We start from the raw sequence: 24,991 nt of genomic DNA on the forward strand, positions 1-24,991 counted from the left end.
TGTTTAAGGATTATTTGTAGTCAAACCGTAAAAGAAACAGTTACATTTTTACTATTGAAGATTCTCCAAATTTTTCCTCATTTAAACCTCGTTTCCTAAGGTTCTGCTTGGCTTGATAGCAAACACACATGTTTGCCTTCTGATGAATATTTGGGCCATTTAGTCTGGTTGCCCAGAGTCACTCCAACGTAGTCCAGAAGAAGTTTGTTTTGCTGGGGCTTATCACTGATTGCAAAACTAATCCTGGCTAGTGAAAACTGGTAAATTCTGCGTAGGGCTTATGTATTTGTTGTTTGTAGTGTGTGTGTGTGTGTGTGTGTGTGTGTGTGTGTGTGTGTGTAAGAGAGACAGAGAGAGAAGGAATGAGAGAGGGGGGCGAGTGAGGGAGAAAATGTGCACTTTGAGCAGAGTTTCCACATGGAAAAGAAAGGCGAGATATCACCCAGCTGGATTCTGGGATTGTTCTGACAGAAATTCTTCACATAATTCTTTTGGAAGTTTCTGCAATGCTTCTTCCCCTTCCAATTTCTATAAAACTGCAGCAACTTACTGAGTCTCCATAGATGTGCCCTGAAGACATCACTGGGATGATTTCTGATTGCTTCTGCTGGGACAGCAATGTAGGATGGCAGTCGCGTGGGTATGCGCATTTATTATTTAAAGCACATGTTATTGGAAGGAAGAAAGCTAAAATTGTCAGAAATGTTACAATATACACTTTGACCATACCTTCAGGAGCTGCCGTGGGTCATAGGCTGTATCATTTATCGTTTCTTTGCAGAGAAAATGGTTTAATGCAGTGTTGTTCACAATAGTCCTGGAAATTTTGAGACATATAAGTGTGGCTTTTACTTTTAAAAGCTGGAACACAGAGGAGGAATCACTGACATATTATATTTGAATCCTAGACAAGATGCTAAAAGGTATAATTATTAGGTTGATCAGGTTCAGATATATGTATTATAAGATCAAAATACAGGAAGCATAAACTATGGAAGATGACTCTTTGGTGTCCTCTAGGTGGCTATGTCAAGATGAAGCTGAGTAGCTCCTTCCTAATCATCAGCTGTCAGAAACTCACTGAAGCGGACAATGAAGGCGAGCTTTGTACTTTCTGTTAGAAGTGCATGGTCACAGAACTACCTGCTGATGCCCTGGGTGAAGAGTGAAAGGCTTATACCATCAAAGTCTGTGGTGGGAACAACAACCAGTATCCCCATGAATAAAGGTGTCTTGGCCCAAGGCAGAGTGTACCTACACTTGTGTAAGGTGCATTCTTCTTATAGACTGAGGAGAACCGGAGAGGAGAAACTCAACTCTGTTCATGGATACATTGTGGATGTTAAGCTGTGTGTTCTCTGCTCTGTTAATTGTCAAAAAGAAAAGAAGGATATTCCTAGACTGACAAGACACTACTGAGCCTTGGCAGCTGGGACCCAAAAGAGCTAGCAGGTTCTGAAAACATTTCAATCTCTCCAATGAAGATGATGTCCACCGTTACGTTATCAGAAAGCTCTTAAATAAAGAAGGTAAGAAGCCTGGGACCAAAGCACCAAAACATTTTGTCACTCCATGTGTTCTGCAACACAAATGGCAACATACTGCTCAGAAGAAAAAACACACTAAGAAAAACAAGGCAAGAGCTGTATAAAATGCTAAACCTTTAGCCAAGAGGATGAAGGAAGCCAAAGAAAAATGCCAGGGACAGATTGCCAAGAGATGTAGGCTGTCCATGCTGAGATCTTCTACTTATCAGTATGAGTCTAATAAAAATAAGAGCTTTTATGAGTAACAAATAAATGATCAGACATTGAAAAATGAAAGAAGATTTTTTATCTATGTAAGTAAAATCTAAGACTAGGCAATACAAGGCTGGCATAATAACTTTTAAAATTATTGGGTATCTATATTGTTTTGGGATTCTCACGCCATCACTCTTTTATATTTATGCTCTAAAATGGTGGCTAGAGTTCCAGCCATCACTTCTAGATTCATGGAATAAAATAAAAATGAACAAGTGGAAATAGGCCATCATTTTATCTTTTAAGAAGGTGCTCCAGAGGTTTCCCTACAGGATATATTTATATCTTATGGGATAAAACATATTAGAGCACAATCTACACTGGAAAATGTAGTCTTACTTATGAATGGCTGTGTATTTGTCTGAGAATTAACTTTATGACAAAGAAATGACAAAAAATGTGTTGGAGAAGGCAACTACAAGTGTCAGCTCCAATTTATTTTATTTTTATTGGATTTTTATATATTTATATTACAAATGTTATCCCATTCCACCTCATTCCCTCTCCCCTCCCCCCACCCCTGCTTCCATGAAGATGCTCCCACTCCTACCTCAACACCCTGGCATTCCCCTATACTGGGGAAATGATCCTTCACAGGACCAAGGACTTCTGTTCCTATTGATGCCAGACAATGCCATCCTCTGCCACATATGTGATTGGAGTCATGGTTCACCCCATATGTACTCTTTGGTTGGTGGTTTAGTCCCTGGGAGCTCTGGGGGGTCTGGTTGGTTGATATTGTTGTTCTTCCTATGGGGTTGCAAACCCCTTCAGCTCCTTCAATCCTTTCTCTAACTCCTCCATTGGGGACCCTGTTCTCAGCTCACTGGTTGGCTGGAAGCATCCGCCTCTGTATTTGTCAGGCTCTGGCAGAGCCTTTCAGGGGACAGCTATATTAGGCTCCTGTTAGCATGCACTTCTTGGCATCTGCAATAGTGTCTGGGTTTGGTGGCTACATATGGGATGGATCCCCAGGTGGAGCAGTCTCTGGATGACCTTTCCTTCAGTCTCTGCTCCACTCTTTGTCCCTGTATTTCCTCCCATGAGTATTTTGTTCACCCTTTAAGAAGGACTGAAGCATCCACATTTTAGTCTTCCTTCATATGGTCTGTGAATTGTTTCTTGGGTATCTGAGTCTTTGGTCTAATATCCACTTATCAGTAAGTACATACCATGGGTGTTTTTGTGATTGGGTTACCTCACTCAGGATGATATTTTCCAGTTCCAACCATTTGTCTACGAATTTCATAAAGTCATTGTTTTTGATAGCTGAGTAATATTCCATTGTGTAGATGTACCATATTTTCTGTATCCATTCCTCTGTTGAAGGGCATCTGGGTTCTTTCCACCTTCTGGTTATTATAATTAAGGCTGCTATGAACATGGTGGAGCATGCTCTAGTTTTTTTTTTAAATCAACAGAATCCAGTACACATCTTTAGGAAATTACAGCAGAAATACTCTGATTTAAGAATGGAAAGACTGGTAGTTTACCTTTCATTCTAGGTTTTAGACACTGATGTATATATACCATTTTCTCCTCCTTCCAAAGCCCACTCAACCTCTTTTTCTCAGTGACCCTCTGCCCTTTGTGTTGCTTTAGTACACATTTTTGTCTGGCCCAAGTGATCCTTTTCTTTAAGGCTGAGACTCAAAATTAGATTTTCTTCCTATTTTCCAACCCTATTCCTGACTGTGTATCTTGTTTTCTTAATGACTTTAGAATCAGGTAAATGTATATGAGTTAACTTCACATGGGGCGAACCTTGACATATGAGAAACAAGAAACAAGTGATGGCCAGCTGTTAAAGCCCATTAGGCTCATTTCCCCTCCATTTCATGGGGCTATTGTGACACACCACTCCATGTATAGTTTATCTGGAGGTATCTTCCATGATTAAGTGGTTGGTTTTGTCTCCTTGGGAGTCATTGCAAGCTCATCTAGACATTTTCTTGCCATCCTGCCCTCTTTGCTTCTCTTCCCCCTCATTACTGTTATCATAGGATTGCAGAGGTTGGACACAATAATAGTAGAACTATCCTACCATTGAAGAAGTACTTCATTCGGTCTTCTTTTTGCTAAAAGAAAGAGAATAAAAAGTAGGCAAGAGCTACAGGGCCCATGCAAATGACTCCAAATTAACCACAGGGAAAGAATAATTAGAAATCTTCATGAGTGGTCTTTCTACTTAGTAGCAGAAGCAAATTGTCCCCACCCTATCTAATGCATGGAGAAGGCAAGAAGAGAGGAAGCATGGGGCAATGCTCTTCTATCAGAGGCATAGTGGCTTTGTCCTATGGTCAACATGGCCCAAGTGAAAAAAGAAGTCACAATGACCATTCCTCCCCTTTCTCAACACCATCCTAAACTAGCCACCACACTTTCAAACCTGTCTCCTTTTTAGCTCTTTAAGCATCCATTACTTTCCAGCCTACAACTGACTTTATTACTTCTTGCATGAATTAATCTTCCTGATTCCATTCTTACCTCTTTCTCATTAATTCTCTAAATTAAAAATTCAAAGAATAACATTTTTCATTAAAAGGTCTGTACAAAAAAATCTTCAGTATTCCTCAAAACTTCCTCATGGACCCTGGGCTAGAATCCAAGCTCCTTAGATTGAGATCAAGGGCTGGAAGTAGTTAGCGTAAGGCAAAGCTTGGGGGGCAAAGTTTAAGGAAGCACTAATTCCCAGGGTGGTTCAAATACATGGGAGGCACTTGAGCATGAATGCTACCTTAAATGTTACTCCTTACGTGGCTTGCTTGCATACTCTGGTGCTAATCTTTGTATTGGACTCTGATGTTCTGCCTGTCTTTCTCTATGTTTCCTTCTCCACCTAAATCCTCCTTTGTAATGGTGGATTGCTTTGAAACCATTTAAAATGTTGCTAAGATTCTGTCTTACTAGTGGACTCTTTCTGGAGCTTTAGCATAATGGACAGAGAGGCAGAAACTCAAATAATATTGGTCTCAGGATAAATCACAAGCAACAGAACAACAGATGTAAGTGATTTCTCAATCATTTTACTGTAGCAAAGTACATATAAAGCTAAATTTACTATAGTAACCATTTTAACTATATATCTATATATCACTGACAGTATGATTTTATTGTTGTGTATGCATCATTTTCAGAAATACTTTCATTTTGAAGAGTTAACATTCTTATTCATCAAATAACTCAAATTCTCTCTGCCTTCAGTCCCTGACAACTGGACAGTATCACTAGCATATGAGGCTCTGGGAGATAATCATATTTAAACAATATATAGGTACCTCATAAAAAGTAGGACTAGACAGTAATTGTTTTGAGCTTAACATTCCATTTGAAATCATCTCCATAACTTTATGTTGTATTATGTGTCAGAATTCTTTTCAATTTTAAGGCTTGGTAATATTCTATTTTGTGTGCACTCTGTTATTTATTTAAGTATCAATTTATTATTTATTCTGTTGGTGGATACATGTTGTTTCGATGTTTTAATGTTGTTAGTAATGCCACTATGAACATTTATGTGCCAACATTTCTTTAAGACCTTGCTTTCAATTTTTTTGAGTATATATATTCGGAAGTACAATTTCTGGATTACATGGTAATTAGAGGAAATGTCATGTGTTAGGTCTAACTCAAAGGCATTCACGTTGACAGAAGCCGATACACTTAAAACAAGATCTTAAACCCCCCTTCCATTATAATTATTTCCATAATGGCATCACATCTCGTAATATGTGGTTGCTCTGATGTAATTGAAAGTACTGGAGCAAGTACAAGCTGATGTTTTTGTGCATGTTAGTTTTAATCTATACCCTAGGGGTGGCTAGTTTACATTTAAAATTCTCTAATTGAAGATTTTCATTGCAGGGATTATTAACTCTCCACAGACTCTAATCAGAAATCAACATTCCCAAAGTATTTGCTATAAGTCTTCAAGTATTTTAATCACAAATTAATATTACAGACTTTGTTAATTAGCCTAATGGATGTTAGAAATGATCTTTCATTGGTGATATGAGTGATATCCAAGTAAAGTGCATTAGGAATATATATTTTCTAGGAATTAGTCACCTTGCACACTAGGGGAATAAGAATCCAGGGAAGCCTATAGTCTGTATATAGACTTTTAGAATGTTCCTCTGGAATAAAGGTTCCAGAATGATCACTTGCTTAGCCATTTATTGAAGTGCTTGTTTACCTGATTCTGACTCGATGTTTTGGAAAATTCAACACTTCAAATACTACACAAGCAAGACACATATTGGGTCACAGGGTAAAGATAGACCAGAGACTGAGGGGAATGAACAACCAATGAGTGGCCCAAATTGAGACCGATCCCATGGGCAAGATCCAATCCCTGACACTATTAATGATACTCTGTTATGCTTGCAGACAGGAGCATGTCATAACTGTCATTTGAGAGGCTCCAACCAGTAGCCAATGGCAACAAATACAGATACCCACAGCCAAACAGTGGATGGAGCTTGGGGACTCTTATAGAAGAATAGGAGGAAGGAATATGGCCTTGAAGGGGATAGGAACCCCACAGGAAGACCAACAGAGTCAACTAATCTGGACCGTTGGGGGCTCCCAGAGACTGAGCAACCAATCAAAAAGCATGCATGGGCTGGACCTAGCCCCTGCCCCAACATACATAGCAGAAGAATAGCAATACCAAAATACTCAATACAATTTTGGCAAACTGAAGCCAAGAACACATCAAAACAATCATCTATCATGAGCAAGTAGGCTTCATCCCAGGGATGCAAGGTTGGTTCAATATGTGGAAATCCATCAATGTAATCCATTATATAAACAAACTCACAGAAAACCACATAATCATCTCATGAGATGCTGAGAAAGCATTTGATAAAATTCAACACCCCCTTCATGTTAAAAGTCTTGGAAAGATCAGGAATTCAAGGCCCATACCTAAACATAGTAAAAGCAATATACAGTAAACCAGTAGCCAAGATCAAAGTAAGTGGAGAGAAACTTGAAGTAATCACACTAAAATCAGGACTACACAAGGCTATCCACTCTCTCCCTACCTGTCCAATATAGCAATTGAACAGAGAGAGTCAAGTAGGCCAGTGGAATAGAATTGAAGACCCAGAAATGAACCAACACACCTGTGGTCATTTGATCTTTGAGAAAGGAGCTAAAACCATTCAATGGAAAAAAAGATAGCATTTTCAACAAATGGTGCTGGTTCAACTGGAGGTCAGCATGTAGAAGAATGCAAATTGATCCATTCTTATCACCATGTACAAAGCTCAAGTCCAAATGGATCAAGGACCTCTACATCAAACCAGATACACTTAAACTAATAGAAGAAAAAGTGGGGAAGAGTCTCGATCACATGGGCACTGGGGAAAATTTCCTGAACAAAACACCAATGGCTTATGCTCTAAGATCAAGAATCAACAAATGAGGGGGCTGGAGAGATGGCTCAGCGGTTAAGAGCACCCGACTGCTCTTCCAGAGGTCATGAGTTCAATTCCCAGCAACCACATGGTGGCTCACAACCATCTGTAAAGAGATCCGAAGCCCTCTTCTGGTGTATCTGAAGACAGCTACAGTGTACCTATATATAATAAATAAATAAATCTTTAAAAAAAGAATCAACAAATGAGACCTCATAAAATTGTAAAGCTTCTGTAAGACAAAAGACACTGTCATTAGGACAAAATGGCAACCAACAGATTAGGAAAAGATATTTACCAATCCTACCTCCAATAGAGGGCTAATATCCAATATATTCAAAGACCTCAGGAAGTTAGACTCCAGAGAATCAAATATTCTTATTAAAACATGGGGTACAGAGCTACACAAAGAATTCTCAGCTGAGGGATGGCCGAGAAGCATCTAAAGAAACGTTCACCGTCCTTAGTCATCAGGAAAATGAAAATCAAAACAACCCTGATATTCCACCTCACACCAGTCAGAATGGCTAAGATCAAAAACTCCCAAGACAGCAGATGCTGTCGAGGATGTGGAGAAAGAGGAACACTCCTCCATTGTTGGTGGGATTGCAGACTGGTACAACCATTCTGGAAATCAGTCTGGAGGTTCCTCAGAAAATTGGACATTGAACTACCTGAGGACCCAGCTATACCTCTCTTGGGCATATACCCAAAAGATGCCCCAACATATAAAAAAGACACGTGCTCCACTATGTTCATAGCAGCCTTATTTATAATAGCCAGAAGCTGGAAAGAACCCAGATGCCCTTCAACAGAGGAATGGATACAGAAAATGTGGTACATCTACACAATGGAGTACTACTCAGCTATTAAAATCATTGAGCCAGTAAGACAGGTTAAAATGAGCTAACGTGTGTGTATACCTTTTTCAGTGGAAGTGAGATAGCTCCTGGGCAAGTGTGCACTTGCAACCAGCCGGGAGCACAAAGTCATCTAGCCAGAACTACATGCTACAGTAGCACATACCTTATTAGAAGCAAATAAAAGGGAAAACTGAAAAAAGGTATTTATCCCAAATTGGAGATGTTTGCCTGATTGTGGAGGAGAGCTTACTCAGTAGTCCAACTATTCTTTGGCCCTTAGCATGTTGTAACATATACACCCTGCCCAAAAGAACTGGGAAAACTCATTCTAATGAAGCTGGAAATCCAAAACCTTGCAACCGGGATTCACTTGCTCTCAAATACTGCCTTTTCCACATCCAACAGTCAAGTTTACTCAGTAAAAATTTAAAATTATGTATAGATGAAAGTTAAAGGTGGAATGCTTTACCACATTTTTTCTTTTAATGGCCTTTACCCTAGAAAACATAAAATGTTTGATATATTTAAGCATAATTGAAAAATTATATGTTAAAAGTGTGTCTGGCAGAAAAAAATATCCCCAGATCGTTTATGAAGCCACAACAAAAGATCATATAATTGTCTACATAGAAAAAAATCATAGATTATTTTTTAACAAAGAGTTAAATGGGAAAAGGAAATATTTTAATTCACATAAGAGCTAACATTTGCTCTAATTCTTTAAGCCGTGATTATAATGTATAAGAGGCAAATTTTGCGCTAGAAATTCATGATTTAACTATAAAATTAGAAGATATTTTTACATACTGCTCATGAGTACATAGTATGGATTACTGCCATAATCAAATATTACAGAAGTCTATCAACAGGGCACATTTTAATACTATTTATACAAATGCTACTGTGCTTATGAGCATCTTATCCTAAATAGTAAACAAATCACTTAAATGATATAATTAATATATACTTACAGATTTTAAGCATTTTACTGCTTTTTGCCTCACACTCCATTGTGTATCATAGACTTCGGAGAGTTGACTGACAATTTCTCATTATCTTTAAATTGTTCCACATGTGCATAAGATAGCAGCCACTAAGCAGGGCATGTGCTCAATCCCTGGACATGCAAACTCACACTGTCTCTTGCTTACCACTCAGTCCAGGATCAGGGTGGAGGTTGTCAAACACTCCCCAAAAGAGCTGCTGCCACAGTTGAGGGTCCTTGAGTAGCTTTCAGCCTGGGTTGTAGAATTACAGATGCTTTAAAGTTGCGGTAACTCTGGATCCCAGACTGTGGTGATGCTATTAGGAACAGAATTTATCCCTCAGAAATAAGCACTATAACTTAGAGAAGGAGGGATTTGACCCGTGAGGAGCATGTGCCCAAGTGTGACTCAAGTCGGCATTCTCTTATACTTCTTACTTTTGTTTTATTTTGTCTCTTCCCAAACCATTTCAGATTCCAGGGCAGAGAAAACACAAAATGAAATTGAACATTCAGGTCAACAACTTTGCATTAGATTGCTCTCACAATATATATTGATAGTTATCTGTGGAAAGATTATGTATCTTGGCTTTTTTTTTTTAAGATTTTAGTTAATTTAAAAAACCTCATCTTTGGGGACTTTCTGTGGCCTCACAGATTCCCAACTGTATCTTGTAAAATGCCCAGTCTTCCTTCTGAGACTGATAATCTAGATATTGTCACCGTCAGCTCAATGGTTCTGAGTCTACACTCAAGATCTTTCTGATGACTCTCCCTGACTCAAAAGTTGTTTTAATGATCTCAAAATGAGAAGCAGAAGGCAGCAGAGTTTTCCTTTTGCTGGATATTGAAAGCCTTAATCTTAGGCCTTGGACAGTTAAGGGACTCAGTTAAGAAGCACAAGGGTATGAGTGTTTGGGCCCAGCCTTTCCTGGTAATCGGGTAACATTTTTTCGTAGAAGTGAATGTCAATAATTTTGAGTCTGAAAAAAATCAGATGGGATTGCCTTTGAAATCTGATTTACTGGAAGTCCTGTAGTAGAGGATGCTAATTTTGTAGTAGAAGCTAAAGGGGAAAGAAAGGAAGATGAAAGGAAGTCTTTGTTTTGCTCTTCTACCAGGGAACACTCAATGGGGACACCTAATGAATACATTCCCAGGAACTGAACTTAATTGCATGTTCAGAGGCTAAAATGACTTCCTGTGGTTAGTGAATTGAACACTGTAACTGGGCAACTTTGGAATAGTTTCTTTATCCTCTGTAAGCCTCACTTTAATCATCTATAAAATGGGGATAAACCTGGATTTATTTAATGAAGGAATAGACTAAAGCATCCAGTACTGTAGTACAGAGAAATTGTATAGTCATTTATATCTATAGCTTCCAGAAACTATGTCCTTCAACATTTCTGTCCTTGGGTACTAACTACCTTTAATCAAGTTGACTTTATGATCCACTTTAATTGTTAAAGTGTGTTCAGGTATTAAGCCCAAGACGCACAAACTCCTTAGTGGTTTTGATAGCTCTGACACACAAGGTAAGACAGTCCCCTATTCCCCTATTTTTCGGAGTCCGTGTGTGTGTGTGTGTGTGTGTGTGTGTGTGTGTGTGTGTGTGTGTATTTCTGTGTGTGAAAGAGAGAAGAGAAGAGAAGAGAAGAAAGAGAAGAGAAGAGAAGAGAAGAGAAGAGAAGAGAAGAGAAGAGAAGAGAAGAGAAGAGAAGAGAAGAGAAGAGAATGAACTTTGGGACGTTCTGGCATGCTACATGAGCCCAGGCCCGAAACAATCTGAATTCAGGCTGATACATTAGAATTGTGCAGATAAGCCCAGCTTGGAGTGTGCATTTGTGAGAAAATACATCTTTTGTTCCTTTAAGACAGCAGACTTATTTGACTTATGATGACATTCCATCTTCTTAACCAAACACTGCCCTTCACTTTTCCTCCATTCTCCCCTCTTTTCTCTTCCCCTCTTTTCTTATTTTCTTGGGAGACAGGGACATTCTCTGCTGCTTAGGTTGAACTTGAACTTGTAATACTTCTAACTTAGTAACAACCTAAGTGCTGGGATTACAGGTATGTGCCAGCACACGTGGGTTTGTGGGTTTCTAGTGTATTTTATCAATTAGTAGTCTATTTTAAAAGACTCTGCCACTTCACTTCCAGCACCGACATCAATAGTTTGTTGCTATAAAAGGATGGCTTTCCCCCAGGAGCCAAGCTTCCCCTTGTTCTCATCTTTCTATAGATGCAGGAGAAAAGATCAAAGCCACTCTGAGATATGCTTGACATTTGGTCAGCTTGGCTCAATCATTAATGAAGTACTTTTCATGGCTTTCTGAGCATAAGCAATGTGATTTCATGCCTTAGCAAAGCCATAAATTATGAATGTCTTGGGTGCATAAAGTGACTCTGGGCTCAGTAGTTAAAAAACACTGGCTGTTCTTCACGAGGACCTAAGCTATGTCTGTGTACTTTGTTGTTCTTCTCACCATAAGCTATCAGCCAAAATTGGCTCCTGACATTTACCAAGAGAGGCCAACATACACTGAGTGGACAGCTTGGGCTTTTTGTCCAAACAGCCTAGAAGCAGATAAGAGGAATTGTCTCCACCAATTCATCTGGACTAGATTTTCCATAAACAAAATGAACTGTGCTATAAGAAGGTTAAAGAGAGAAGAACATGAGTTCAGTGCATGAATATTCTTTGAGAGTTCACCCTATCCTCATTAGTTTTGACTTATCCTATTCTGAGTAGGAAACCTTTGCTTCTGCAGAGGCTTTGTGGGGCTGTTGCTTTGACCAACAAAGAATTTTAAATATAACCCCTGGGGTTAGTATTAGTTTTTGTTGAGTTACATATACTGTATTGGTACTACGTAAATGTTTTGAAAGTAAAGTATCACAGAGATAATATGATAATCTTCCTGGTAATTGTGATTGGCTCAGGGATAGTGTTATCACCCCCAAGTGACTAACTGGAGCTTTGCTGGGAATTTTTTCTTGTGTAAATATTAAGGAGGTCAGCTCTTTTTGCTGTGATTACTACATGTTAGGGTAGCTAAGCATCTGAAGTTATTGTAGATATTTTAGTCATTCAGAGAGGGGGACTAAAGCCTAGAGACTAAAAGTAACTGAGAAGAAGACAGAAGAGAGAGACAGATAAAAAAACAATATATCCTGATTGCATCAGCAGATGTCTGTGTCCATCTAGGCCTAAAGTTGAAGTGCTTTTGTCTTTGGTTCTTCAAGAACAAAAAGAAACATCTTTCCCTTTTGTGTGTCTAGGCTAATTTTAGTTGTGGTTTGTTTCTCTTGCAACTAAAGTCTTGGTAAATAGACCAACTGTCTATTTTTATAATGTTTTTTTATATATTTGGGGGCCAAAGTTGCACCTACATGAGGATGAGTTTTGTCAATTTGAGAACTGCTGTATTTTCCAGAAGAGGTAGAGATGATTTCATGAAAGGTAGCTGGCTTGGGTTCACGAGGTTGGTGAGATCATTAATAATCTGCATATTCACACCTAATTGTTACGGGCCAGACTACTGACCATTAGACTGAGGTTCCTAGAGTCTGCAGGTTGGCTTTTGCCAGTTGGTCTAGCAAAAAAAAATTATTGCTACATAACTCTAAACTAAATCAAAATGGAATACCCATGGAGTAGATTGGCCTCTCTCTCTCTCTCTCTCTCTCTCTCTCTCTCTCTCTCTCTCTCTCTCTGATATGCAAAAGCAGCCAAATTATTATCCATAAGTCTCACTTTAGAGCAAGAAATAGAAGCCAGCACATTAGGTCATGAAGGGTCAGGAGTAGGGAAGACAGAGTCAACTGAATGTATGTAACGCCTAGTGTCCCCATGTTCTAAATGCCAGAGGTACTCATCCTGGAGGAGTCAATGGGAACAAGATGGGTGTCTTAAAAGAAGAGCCATATGGAGCTGAGGATTTGGCGCAGTTGGTGCAGTGCTTGCCTACTGTACATGGAGAGCTGGGTTTGATTGCCAGTAGCACATAAACCAGGTGTGGCGGTACATGACTGGAATCCCAGCACCTGAGACAAGACAAAGTGATCAAGTTTAAGATCATCCTCAGCTACATGGTGGATTTTAGGCCATTTTGAGATAGATGAGATGAGATGGAGAGGGAGGGAGGGAGGGAGGGAGGGAGGGAGGGAGAGAGAGAGAGAGAGAGAGAGAGAGAGAGAGAGAGAGAGAGAGAGAGGATTCTTTCACAGGACTGGAGGCCAGAGATCTAAAATCAGTTTCTCAGTACCACTGGGCTAGAAGCAAGGAATTGGCAGGTCTGTGGTCCTGGAGATGCTCAGTCATTATGTCTCCTTTTCTAGCTCCTAGTGACTGCTAGGCATTGCCTGACTTGAAGCTCAGTCCCCCCAGACTTGTCTTCTTTGTCCACATGACCTTCTCTGTGTATGTCAGAGTACTTTCTGCTACCCTCCTATAAGGATACATATCATGTCATGTGGGGCTCTGCTTGAATAAGATGGGCTTTTCTTTCCCTCTCAAAATCTTAAACTTCATTACACATGTAAAGCCAATTTTAGCATCTAAGAAAATATCTACAGGATTTAGGAAATCGGACATGACTATCTGTTTAGAAGGCCTTTTAGTGTCAGTGATCAGTTAGGTAATATGGGCTGTGAAGTACTGTTTCATTTTTAAAATAGTTCTAAACATGCAGCCAATTCTTTGTTTTCTAACCATTATTTTTCTGTTCTTTTTTTTTCTTTTTGTGTAAAGTGTGTACATGTGGTACACACCTATGAATGTGAAAGAGGATTCAGTGCACCCTGTGGAGGCCAGAGCCAGATGGCAAGTATATTTCTGTATTAGTCTTCTGCTGTATTGCCTTGAGGGAGGCCTTTCACTGGAACTAGGATTCATACTTTCATGTAGACAGGCTGTGCCAGTAAGTTCTCAGAATTTGCTTGTCTTGGACCCCTAGCTCTGGGGTTACAGGTATGCATAGCCATGCATGGCTTTTTATATGGATACTTGGAACTTGAACTCAGGTCCTCTTACTTTCAGAGTAATTTGTCTTTCCCACGGAGCCATGGGAAAGCTTTGGAACCTTCTTGTGTAGTCTCCAGTGTAAGCATCTCTCTGCTACTAACATCTTGCATACAATCAAATCAGGATTCCTTTTAAGTCCATTCATATTCCAAAGCTATGTACCTGCGACCATTCTCAAAATCTTTTGACTTGGGTATGGATATTCTCAAATATTTCCAGCCAGTACAGATTATTTGGGGGAAATATATATCTGTTTCCTGGAAGTACCTGGATGTCACATTTGCTTGTCTTCACTTACTGATGGCAACAGACACTTGAATATACACCAAACAAAAAAATTCCCATTCATTCTACTCTAATCTACTTCCCCCTCCAATGTGTATGTGTACACTGTGTGTGTGTATCTGTGTGTATGTGTGTGTGTGTGTGTGTGTGAGAGAGAGAGAGAGAGAGAGAGAGAGAGAAAGAGAGAGAGAGAGACAAGAGAGAGAGACAAGAGAGAGAGGAGGGGGGAGAGAGAGAGAGAAGAGAGAGTACTATTTTGGGATAATCATTTCGCTTCTATAATTTTTCTTGGCTTGTTTAGATTTGGGCAGAATTGAATTTTCACCTCTTATTAAATGTCAATACAAATAACATTTAGCTAGCCTCGTGCTCTTAGACATCTCTGAATTACTCAGGACAACTGCAACAGGCACACTTGTTATGTTCTGTTTTTTTCTTACTTCCGTAGCAGAGAACATTTCAGGTACCCATAATGTTAGGCAGTCTTAGGCAAACACAAACCATTCCTTCCACTTTGGCAGGCACAAGAGCTGCGAGGAAGCTGTCAGCGTCGGGTTGAAGCCATAAAGGGCAGAGATGCAGCTCGTAATGTTGACAAGCTCTTTATGCATACAGGCTGCTGCTGAATATCTCTCGATGAAACACTTACTTCTGTATTATTGGCTTTTAGAAGAAAACAGTTAATTCTACTTTGATGGTAGGTTATGCTTCTTGGAACTTGTGCCTCCCTTGATGACCCAAGGGCAGATTTAATTTCATTTGAGCACAAAAATGAATAGTTGCATTGCATGAGTGACCACTTCTGGTCACCGGGCCTAAGCTGTACAGTATCTCTACTCTGAGGATGTCTGTGTCTTTTAAGGTGGTTGAGGAACTTGGATGAATTGTATTTTTGCTAAATATCATCTCCTTTATTTTCGTAAGTGACAAATTATATTCAGTTTGCTATGGAATTTTTAGTGCAACAGTATTTTACCTATTGACAAATAGGAAACAATTTCTGGAGGAAAGCTTATCTGATAGTACTTTATTGCCTAAAGTATTAATCTGTAGCTCCTTGTGGAATGAAGAGTGAACATGTTCTCCTGCACTCATCTATCTCCATCATGTGCTCCTAGCGCCAGCTCTACAGTATTATCAGGCACCAGCTATTTGTTACTATAAAATGGTCCCCAAGTATGTCTCATAAATTCCTTTTCTCCCTTTTGCCCTACTCTGTTCCTTCTTTCTACCCTTCTATCTCTTTCTCTTTCCTAACCTTCTGTCCCTCCCCATATCCCTCCTTTCTTGTTTCCCCTTTCCTCCTCATTCCTAGCCTCTACTCCTCCTATTTCTTCCAACGTATACTTGCCAAACACCTACAGTAAGATCTGTGCCTGGGAAAACTAAATCAACCATCTGTCTCCCAGTGGCTGCATTACCCGTTTGTTGGAGACGGTCAGAAATGTCCTCAGGGAAATAATAACTTTGAAGAATAGTTGGGGGCTCAACCAGGTGACAAAGTGGACATGCTCACTGTCAACATAAGCAAGATACATATAGGAGCAGCAATAAGAAGTGCCACAGCACCACATTCGTCCCCCCAGCACCCTCCTCCCCATCTTCCCTGTGCTTCTATTTACCAAGCACCTATGATATGGCCAACAGTACTACATGTAGGTCTTGAGACACATAACCAGATATAAAAGCCATTATCCCTGCTCCTGGGAACATTATTTGTTACTAGTAAAATGGCCTGTGACCTTTCTGGGATTGACCTCATAATATGTTCTGGTACACTCACTGTAGTTCCATGAGACCCTTCAAATACTATTTGGGAAATGTTGCATTCCAAACAGTCAGTCAGAGCCTCTCTCTCTCTCTCTCTCTCTCTCTCTCTCTCTCTCTCTCTCTCTCTCTCTCTCTCTCTGATTCACAATGTACAATTTTGCAGACAAGTCCCTGGGAAGCCCTCCATCAAGAAACCTGTTATTTTCATTTACTCGGCATTTCCCCAATGTATTTAACCAGCAGAGCCTTATTTTAAGTAGTACTTATTAAAATCACATGAAGCTAGTTTTCCAAAGGAATCTCTCCAGGCAATACTCAAGAGTTCCATTCTCACAGCCTTTTTTGCTTATTTTATCAGTTACTTATTTTCATAATAATGATGCCTGAAACAGTCACGAAACCTCCACGGCATACAATAATAAACACTTCATGCTTGAAACAGGTGACTAGGTGTCTCTGTTGCCCTTGGCTGAGCTTGCTCATATATTAGCCTGACAAGTTCTTCACTGGGATAACTGGAGTGAATTGAACATGGCCTGCTTGTCTCTGTCTCTGGTAGAGGAGCCTTAGCCTATATCCTTAGTGATGACTGAAATAGAAAAAGTCAAGTTGATCTATTAGGTAAGTTTTTAGATCTCTCTTTTGGCTAGTCAAACATCTGGATGGCCAAAGGAAGCCATGGGGCCAGATCCCCCAGGGCAAGGGATGGGGACCAGTACAAAGTTACAGGCTAAAGTCTGACAATACAGTGACAGAATGAGAATCAAGGCCATTCTAGTGTTTAGTCAAACCTGCTTAACTCAGATGGGAACTTTTTCATGAAACCTTTTCTGATTTCCTTAGACTCATACCTGTTTTCCCTTGTGAAGTCCTCTACTAATACCCATTTCCTCTGCTGGCTTCAGGAATTCTGAATATTCAGATTGATCCACAACAAGCCCCAGAAATCAACAATAAATTACGTGTAGATACAGACCACGATGCTTTACTTTCATTACGTCTCCCACAGTACCTGACACATTGTCAGCAGCTTAGTGGGCCGTGGATTTTACTAAAAACCTACTAATTAAAGGAAGATGGCTCTAGACCAGTGGTTCTCAGCCTGTGGGTCACAACCCCTTTGGCAACAACCCTTTATCTTCAAAAATATTTATGTTACGATTCATAACAGTAGCAAAATTACAGTTATGAAGTAGCAACAAAAATAACTTGACAGTTGGGAGCAATGACAGCATGAGGAACTGCATTCAAGGGTCTCAGCATTAGGAAGCTTGAGAACCACTGCTGCAGACATTTAGAAACCAGGGCTCCAGGTGAGGTCAGCTCTCAGCCTCTTGACCTTAAAGGCATGGTTGTTATACTCTCTCTGTTACCTATGCTTATACCTGTATAGAGAGCTCAGGTCTGCTCCAGGGTGGGCAGGCTTTCTTGTTACAGAAAGATCAACCAACTCCTGCAGAGCCCTAAACTAGGCTGCCTGTAGTGCTTCTTTGTTCTCAAGTTGTCAGCTCTCACAAGGACTCTAACCACTTCCTCTGCACCTCAGGCCATGTGGGAACCTCACCCCCTTTGTGGTATCAATCCTCCTAAATTCAGGCCACTCGGCATATTCCTTCCTCTCTCATGTTTGTTTCCTGTCTGTTCAGGCTATAGGTTGTTCGTTGCTGACCCTGAGGCATCATGAAAAAGACATTTTGGGTGTTTGCTCCTCTGAGTCCAGCCCTCCCTGGCAGCAGTAGGAGAGAGCTGGTCAGAAACAGCTATCCCACACACCCACAACCAGCCTCTGACTTTGAATAGGACAGCCACAGGCATAATGGGCCTAATAAGCATCAGCCTGTGTCAGTGGCACCCATGTATCCTAGCCCTGTAACCTCGGCAAGTCACTTTGTGGCTGTGCTTCCTCACTGATGTAAAGAAAGGCTTGAACATGTGGGTCTTTTGTGGAATCAGATGCATTTGTGGTCATCCACATTACTTAGTTGCTTTGAAAAGGAGCTCTGAAGGTGTAGGGATCACATTCTGCACCACATCAGGAGCTTTAAGAGCCCAAAGAGAACTTTATTGAATATTTATAGTTCTTTCTTGTTTTATAGATACTACAGTTCAAGCCTTGCAAAAGATAATGTCCATCTCTTGCTGTCTGCATCCTCCATATGCATATAGAATTCCCTGTGTAGGCAGCATCATGGTCACCAGCATGCCTGTGAGAAGTGCAGAATTTTGGGCCTGGGCCCACATGTGTTGAGCTAAAGCCTACATTTATCAAGACCTCTGGATGAAGCACACAGAAAAGTTTAGGGAACACTGACTATGTGAGATAACCCTGAGAATGTTTGAAGATAAATGAGGCCTAAAATAGGAACCTCAGTCTACAAGTATTAAGAATACACGCCCTAGAGGCCAAGAACGTGGTTCTGAATCTCAACTTGTCGCTTCTAGACTTGTGGTTTTCAGAAAGGTACTTAACTCTCTCCAAGCTTTAGTTCTCTCATCTGTAAAACACTTAGCATGCTGTCTGGCACTCAGGAAGTGCTTGGTAAATGTTAGTACAACAGGGCTTAGGGTTAAAAGCACAGAATCCATGACTAGGGTGGCCTGAGTTTATAATCTTGGCTTTTCCACTTAATAGTTGTATGACCTTCAAGAATTTCCTTAACTTTTCTGTGTTCTAGTTTCCTTAATTACCTAATGGGAAAACAAAACAAAAGAAGACAAAGCAATAATGCTATGATGTAAACTTCATGGGTTAAGATTTGCAAAGTGTTACTTTGCAGCATGAATACTGGAACACAGTAAGAACTGAGTGTCTGTTAAAAATTATACCACTGTTGTTTTATAGACTTGATGAAAGGAGGAGAGCCAGGCATCCATAAACTTGTTAAAGCTTCATAAGCGAAGGGGTTATTTCTCTCCAACATAAGGAAACATGAAGCCTGTGTTGCTTTCTGGTACTGCTGGAACCCAGATGCCTCTCTTCACTGACATCCTCATCAGGTGAATTCCATCCTTGTGGCACAGGTTGGTTGTTGAAGCTCTAGGTCCCATTCTTGTGTGTAGGTCAGTGGGATGAAGAAGTGGAGGAGAGTTCAGGGGCTGTAGGTTAGTGATGGACTCTGTCCCTGATGGCTGCACCCATGGTTGTTCTCATCAAATCTTTCCTATGGGTCATAGTCAGGAGCTTCTTGGCTGAGTGGTTTGGCCCAGGGTATCCCAGGTTGCAATCAGGATGTTAGCTTGGACACTCAAAAAAGGGAGGTTACTGTAGTTTTTGGCAGACCTCAGACCATCTTCTTTCAAACTCCCTCACACTGGTGTCTCTATAGAGTACTTCATGACATAACAGCTGCTTCACATATTAGATATAAAGTAAGGGGAGGGGATTGCTCAATGGCTGGGATATTAGGAGGTGGCCACCCCTGAGGCTATACAGCATGGGCTTCTTTCTAGGGGTCCTGCTGCTTTTAACCAGGCTTGCTGAAATTTTCATGTGCCATTTTGCTTAGAGCTAAAAGTCTAGGACTTAGTCATATGGCCATATAGAACTGCAAAAGAGCCTGAAAAATATAATTGTTCAGCTAGGTGCATTTCTACCCTAAATTAAAGCCCAGGCTTTCGTTACTATAGAAGAAATGGAGGATGCCTTTCAGTGTGCAAGTGCATGTGTGTATATTTATGTATATTTATGGACACAAAGTATACCGAGCACATACATGTGCACATGTGTGCTTGTGGGAGCCAAAGGTCAACATTGTGTGTCTTTCTCAGTCATTTTCATTTTATTTTTTGAGACAGGCTTTCTTGATGAACCTGGTGTTCACCAAAAATGCCAGATTGATTAGCCAGTGAGTTTCAAAAAGCTGCCTGTCTCTATCTCTGTTCCCATGACGATAGGGATTGCAAACACACCAGGATGTTTGACAGGGTTCTCATATTTGTAATGCTTATCACCTTTACCAAATGAACCATGTGTCTAGCCTCAAGTTCATTTTTTTATGCCTTTCAATAGAGTGGTGGGTCTCAAAGTATGGTTCAGGACTAACAGTGTCAGCCCCATCTGGGATCTTTTTAGAAAGGTAAATAACTTGAAATTTCACCCCTGGCTTACTGATGCAGAATTGTGTAGGTGGAGCCTGGTGATCTGTTTTTAAGTAGCCTCTCAGAATTGTCTGATCCATGCTTAAGTGTGAGAGCCACAGATTGCAGAGGACAGGTTCAATTGACCCTCTTCAAATAAAGCATGCAGTTTGTATAAAAGCGTCTTTAGTCAGTACCATGATGAATGGAGTGGCTATTGGAGGTGAGACTAGAACACCAGCGAATTAGTTACAGTTCACTTTGTTGTTCTAGCCCAAGACTTCACTGGTCTTTTATCAGGTGATAAATGTCACTTCGTGGATAAAGTTTGAGGGCATACTTGACAAAGGAGATAATAAATGAGGTTTCCTTTCTGATGAGCTAAACTATAGATTCTTAGTGACTAGAAGCTCCATACTTAAATAGTAGAACCAGAGTAGGCTTATGTAATGCACTACTTACATAATTGAATCCAGCAAAACTGGTTTTAATAAAAACTCAGGAAATGATAAATGAAGGCAGGCTGTTAAAAATTGAAGGCTTCAATAATGAACATGTAGCCTGTTTGGAGGCAGCTGCATGGTATGGAAGACAGATTATGGCATCTGTAGTCCAATTTCAGTTGCTCATGTGCCCGAATTTCGGTAACACTCAAAACATATGAGTTTTCCTGTCCATATAGGGATGGTCAGAGCCACAAGTTTATTTGACTGAAGAAAGAAAACTGTACTGATACCATCCACACCACTTGTCCTCGATCCTTGACATACAGTAGGAGCCAACACTGTGATGTAGTCTCTCTTCTTTCCCTTTGTCCAAATAATGTGTAGAGATGATTTGTAGTGAAGACACTTTTAAGTGGTTTCAGAACTTACAAGCACACAACGCATTCTAAATTTGGTTCTGATTTCCTTGAAAATCTGCCTTTCCTTTTGTTTTATACCATTTCTCCGTATTATGCCAGTTTCTATCAAGTTACATAATTATTGAAATGCTCCATTTGGGATTTATTGTCAATCTTTATTTTTTCCCTCTATTGTTGTTGTGTTCCCCCTTTGCAGATGGGTTTTGCAAATTTAAACACTCTGGCTCTGTGTGTGTGTGTGTGTGTGTGTGTGTGTGTGTGACACACACACACACACACACACACACACACACACGTATGAATTGGTTGACATTCCTTTTAACTTAATTAATTAAAATTTTCTAAAGAGGTTGTGCTTCTGAAGAGCTGAGGAAAGCAATCAGAATCCATGTCTACTGTTTTGTGTCAAAGTAACACACTGCTGTGTTATTCTACCTTGCATGTCTGTGTGTTTCTGTGGATTTAAGCAGGGGCTTCTCTGCTTAAATTCTGGCCTGCTCTCTTCTCTGTACCTATATCTACTATAGCAGTCCTTTCAGTCCTTATATGAAAGACCCACCACTGTGGATGGAAGCTCCCCAGATTTCCCAGGAGTGTTTGCTGGGCGCTTCTCTCAGAATGGGACTATATGGTGGTACGGTTGCCCAGGGGCAAGGCTCAACACTGAAGGCTTACTGGCCTTCTGACCTCTCTTGGTACCACTTGGGTCAGCAATCAAGAAATGTCTTTTGCAGTCCTCTTCTCTGTCTTGCTTCCTCTTTAGCTTTAATCCTGGTCCCAAAGTAGACTTGGCATATCCTCTGAGGGGAAAAAAGGCCTTTTCCTGAGAAGCATGTAGTATGTTATTCTTTTTATATTTTCCTTATGGTGAGAAGGATGGAGTAGAACATCACCAGGTTGCTCCATGGGAACTGTTTTTGTGCTTGTTATGATAGTATGGCCTATTACTTTATGCCTTTTCTTTTTTATCTCATTTTGTGTGTGTGTGTGTGTGTGTGTGTGTGTGTGTGTGTATGTGTGTGTATTTATTCAGAGATTTACTTTATTGATATGTGTGTATTCACATATGTGTATGTGTGTGGAGAGCAGATGCTTGCATTTGGAGGTCTGAGGTTGATATCTGGAATTATCTTCAACTTCTACCTCATCTCTTAATGCAGGGTCTGTCAATCAAACCTAGATCTTGTTGATAGAGTTTATGTTGCTAGATAGATAGTTGGTTCCGGGGATCCTTTGTCTCCTCCTTTCCAGGTTGGATTACCCAAGAGTCAAGACATCCACTGGACATTTACTTGGATTTCTGGTGGATCTGAATTCCAGTCCTCATACTTGTGAGGTAAGCACTTTAACTGCGGAAGCAGCCCATAGTTCTAGTGTATTACTTTAGGATCCAGTCAGGGTACAGAAGACCTACCTCTTATTTGAACAGTGATTGTTCTGTTTGAAATGTTAATGAGGTATAAAGTGGCTTACTAGGTAGCCAAGCAGGTGAAAAGAGAGCCTAAGGTGTCATGGGGTGTTTTAACTGCATGGAAAAACTCCCATCTCTGGGTCTGAGAGAATAAAGAGACTGGAAATACCCAAGTGTAGAAATTTAGAGAACAGAGCCCTATCTTACTGACATGTGTACCTCTGAGGGTAGGCACTTGCTTGGTGCTGAGATGGGAGGCTGGTGGTTTTGACTACAGACTCCTGGGGAATGGTTATCCAGATAGAGTGCTGAAAAGGATGCAGGTTTTTTGCAGAGCCTCACTGTCCAGTTACAGAGCAGAGTATGGAAGGGTGAGCTTGGCACTGAGAATTAATAGCTAAATCAGAACTTAATAAATGGAAAAAGTATTGAAAAAATACTGTTGGTCATTTCCTAGAACAATGCTTCATTTTTGTTTGTTCGTTCGTTTGTTTGAGAAAGGGTTTCTCTGTGTAGCTCTTGCTGTCCGGTTGCTAACTCTGTAGACTAGGCTAGCCTCAAACTCATAGACATCCCCCTGCCTCTGTCTCCCAAGCTCTGGGATTAAAGGCATGTGCCACTACCACTGGGCTAGGACAATGTTTAACAGTAACATGTATATGATTCACTTGGAAATCTTGTTACAAGGTAGCAGGTCTGGGGTGGGGCCAGAGAGTCTCGGCTAGAAGGAGTCCCAGGTGACAAGATCTGAGTCTATACTTTCCTGTTAGGCATGGAAAGCACATCACTGCAGGACTTTATTTGGATAATTGTGTTCCATGTCAAGGAAGGAATGTGTTATGTTCTCCTATCTCTCATCCTTATGGTGGAATTTTATCATGTCCTTTCTCCATAGAAAATTTTCCAGCATTTGTCTAGCTGACATGATTATGCATACACATAAGTGAAAGTCTGGCCTCTTCTAAGTACTGTTACCATCTTAAACAGAAACTTCTCACTCTACAAGTAAGATGAGAACATGAGGAAGGGTTCTACTTGGGCAAATTTTAGATAGTTCCTCTAATAGACCAGTAGAAGACACTGCAAATGACCAGCATTTTATGATAACTAGAGTGTGTTTACTGTTCAATTTTCTGCTTATGAACTGAAGAATCACCCCCACTCCACCCTGTGCGTGCATACACCTATACCCCACACACAGGCTTTTGGGATGATATATGTGTTTTTCCCCTAGGGATTATTTTGCCAGTTCAGGGTAAGAAGAAATTTTATTGTCCTGAAACTTCTTGGATGTCCTCAAAAGTATACTTCATAAATTGAAGGTATAACAAATAGAGTAGCAGTCAAAGCCAAAAAGTAGAAATCTGGGAAGATCTTGGGACAACAGCAGCCAAAGAATAAACTGAAACAGTTCTGGCCACCATCAGCCTTTGGCAGCTAGCTGCGGTATCTCATGTTGGTGCTGTGCCCAGGAGCACCATAAGTGGACTCAGTCATTGAATTCCTTCTGCTGGGGGATTGAGAGCTGGCTGGATGCCTCCTTTTCCCCAAGTGAGCTCTTCCATCTGGAGAGAGATGGTGCAAAGGTGAGTGGACAGATAGAAATAAATACTGCAATTCACACACTGCAAGTTACAAAATGGAAGACACATTTCCTGCTGAGGTGGTTTTTATGTTGGTAGCCATAGGAACACTTGCCTCTTGACATCTGAAGTGACAGGGCTGCTTCAGTGGCTTTCACCCACACTTCTTGCTGATCACTACACTCTTCTGGAGCACAGAAGAGAATGGCAATTGGGAGGACTGAGTTTGTAAAAGAAGGAGCAGCAAAGAGAAGGCAAGTGAGGTCCCAGGAGTTCAAAGAAACAAAATTGTGATCTTGGCTCCACCAGAGACCCGGAGGCCATGGCTGCAAAGTTCTTAGGCCCATACTTGTATTGACACATTTCCTTCCTTCCTTCCTTCCCTCCCTTCCTCCCTCCCTCTCTTCTTCTCTTTGTCATTGTTCTTTTAGATAGAGTTTCACCGCGATGTAAACTAAGTTGCCCTTAAATTCATAGCAATCTTCCTTACAGGTGTGTGCTACCATGTCTGGCATTGGTGTGTGTGTGTGTGTGTGTGTGTGTGTGTGTGTGTGTGTGTGTGTGTGTTTTACCATAAAAGGCCAGATAGAAAATCTTTTTTTTTTTGTTTTGTTTTTGAGGGCCACCTGCTCTCAATTGCTACTATGAAGCTGGGCTATTGTTTCATGAAAGTAGCTGTAGACAATACATAAACAAATTTGGCTGTGTTCCAACTAAACATTATTTATAGACACAAGCAGGAGGCTTATTATATCCAGCAGACTCTGGTGTGCAGATTCCCACTTTATATTCACAACAAAGCCTGAAAACAGGATACACGTTCCTGATTTAATTATGACAGGAGCTGGGAAGAGTAAAGAATCTGGGATGGAGAAGAAGGTGGCAGGTGGTAATA

General features: G+C 40.5%; 1 pseudogene; it reads left to right on the plus strand.

The window, feature by feature from the left end:
* The first annotated feature begins 1,034 nt into the window (after positions 1-1,034).
* Positions 1,035-1,792, plus strand: LOC108349219 (40S ribosomal protein S6 pseudogene; annotated as a pseudogene).
* The last annotated feature ends 23,199 nt before the right edge of the window (positions 1,793-24,991 follow it).

Source organism: Rattus norvegicus, chromosome X (genome assembly GCF_036323735.1).
Source record: "Rattus norvegicus strain BN/NHsdMcwi chromosome X, GRCr8, whole genome shotgun sequence".
NCBI lineage: Eukaryota > Metazoa > Chordata > Mammalia > Rodentia > Muridae > Rattus > Rattus norvegicus.